Source organism: Petromyzon marinus, unplaced genomic scaffold, assembly GCF_048934315.1.
Source record: "Petromyzon marinus isolate PM22_M1 ecotype Great Lakes invasive population unplaced genomic scaffold, UKy_Petmar_22M1.pri1.0 PM_G_Scaffold_8, whole genome shotgun sequence".
NCBI lineage: Eukaryota > Metazoa > Chordata > Hyperoartia > Petromyzontiformes > Petromyzontidae > Petromyzon > Petromyzon marinus.
In genome coordinates, this window is record NW_027423035.1 from 4,917,501 (window position 1) to 4,920,000 (window position 2,500).

The window sequence follows — 2,500 nt, forward strand, 5'->3', positions numbered from 1 at the left end:
CACTTGAGGTCCCGGCAGAGAATAGTGCCCAGGAAGCGGAAGGACTCCACAATTTTGACTGCGGAGTCTAACAGGGTGATGGCGGTGAGTGGGGCTGTATTCTTCCTGAAGTCCACAACCATCTCAACTGTCCTTAGAGCATTTAGCTCTAAGTTGTTCTGGCTACACCAGGTCACCAGGTTGTCAGCTTCCCACCTATAGTCAGACTCATCCCCACCAGAGATCAGCCCAATGAGGGTGGTGTCGTCCGACAAACTTCAAGAGTTTGACGGACAGATGATTGGAGGCGCAGCTGTTGGTATACAGGGAGAAGAGCAGTGGGCAAAGGACGCAGCCCTGAGGAGTTCCCGTGCTGATGGACCTGGAGTCAGAGACTTCTGTTCCCGGCTTAACGCACTGCTTCCTGTCAGAGAGGAAGTCTGTGATCCACCTGCAGGTGGAGTAGGGCACGTTCAGCTGGAAGAGCTTGTCCTGAAGCAGGGCAGGGATGATGGTGTTGAAGGCAGAGCTGAAGTCCACAAACAGGATCCTGGCGTAGGATGCTGGGGCGTCCACATGCTGTAGGGTGAAGTGGAGGGCCATGTTAACTGCGTCGTCCACAGACCTGTTGGCTCTGTAGGCAAACTGAAGGGGGTCCAGGAGAGGGTCTGTGATGGCTTTGAGGTGTGCCAGGAGCAGGCGCTCAAAAGACTTCATTACCACAGATGTAAGGGCGACCGGTCTGTAATCATTTAGTCCTGTTGGCCTTAGCTTTTTGGGCACAGCGATGATGGTGGAGGACTTGAGACAGGCTGGTACATGGCATGTCTCCAGGGAGGTGTTAAAGATGTTGGTGAACACCGGAGACAGCTGGTCAGCGCAGTGCCTGAGGGTGGCTGGAGAGACAGAGTCCGGCCCGGCTGCTTTGCGTGGATTCTGCCTCTTGAAAAGCCCATTAACTTCTCCCTCCTGAAAGGAGAGAGTCGTTTCTGTAGTATGGGTGGGGGATGGGGCCTCTTGGGTGGGAAGGGGTGGTTCAGGACAGTCCAATTGTCTTTCAAATCTACGGTAGAACTCGTTCAGGTCGTTGGCTAGGCGGGAGTCGTTAGTGGTGTGGGGCGCTCTGGGTTTGTAGTTGGTGATGTGCCTGAGCCCTTTGGCAGACAGAAGCAGCGTCGTTAGTAGAGAACTGGTGTTTTAGTGTCTCTGAGTACAGTCGTTTAGCCTCTCTCACCGCTTTGCTAAACCTGTTCTTCGACTCCTTGAATCTGTCTCTATCCCCACTCCTAAACGCTTCCTCCTTCTCCAACCTCAACCTTTTGAGCTTTGCTGAGAACCAGGGCTTGTTGTTGTTAAAGTTCACCCTGGTACGTGTTGGGATACAGCAGTCCTCACAGAAGCTGATGTACACAGCCTCTGTGAGTTCATCCAGACTATTGGTAGCAGTCGTGAACATATCCCAGTCAGTACAGTCTAAGCACGCCCGCAAATCTTCCACAGCCTCACTGGTCCACTGTTTAGATGTCCTCACAGCAGGTTTACAGAGTTTTAGTTGCTGCCTGTATGCACGAATCAGGTGGACCAAGGGAGTTCTGTGCGAGCCGAACAGCCCCGTGACCCACAAGAGAAACATCCCCGCCAAATTCGAGCGTTTGACGGGGTCTATCCGTGAAAAAATATTCACGTTTTTGAGTGCACATGCATTTCTGCTGCAAATGCCTCTGGAAGTTTCATGCCGTTCGTATGCCAATTGTGGCAACACGAAAATGACCCGTTTTCCCATTCCGAGGGATTTCTGTGCGACCCTAACAGCCCCGTGAGCCACAAGAGACACATCCCCGCCAATTTCTAGCGTTTCACGGGGTCTATCCGTGAAAAATATAGACGTTTTTGAGTGCACATGCATTTCTGCTGCAGATGCCTCTGGAAGTTTCATGCCGTTCGTACGCAATGTGGCAACACGAAAATGACCCCTTTTCCCATTCCGAGGGATTTCTGTGCGACCCTAACTAACAGCGCCCGTGAGCCACAAGAGAGACATCCCCGCCAATTTATAGCGTTTCACGGGGTCTATCCGTGAAAAATATAGACGTTTTTGAGTGCACATGCATTCCTGCTGCAAATGCCTCTGGAAGTTTCATGCCGTTCCTATGCAATGTGGCCACACAAAAATGACCCGTTTTCCCATTCCGAGGCATTTCTGTGCGACCCTAACAGCCCCGTGAGCCACAAGAGAGACATCCCCGCCAACTTCTAGCGTTTGACGGGGTCTATGCGTGAAAAATATTAAAATTTTTGAGTGCACGTGCCTTTCTGCTGCAAATGCCTCTGGAAGTTTCATGGCGTTCCTATGCAATGTGGCAACACGAAAATGACCCCTTTTCCCATTCCGAGGGAGTTCTGTGCCACCCTAACAGCCCCGTGAGCCACAAGAGACACATCCCCGCCAATTTCTAGCGTTTCACGGGGTCTATCCGTGAAACATATAGAAGTTTTTGAGTGCACATGCATTCCTGCTGCA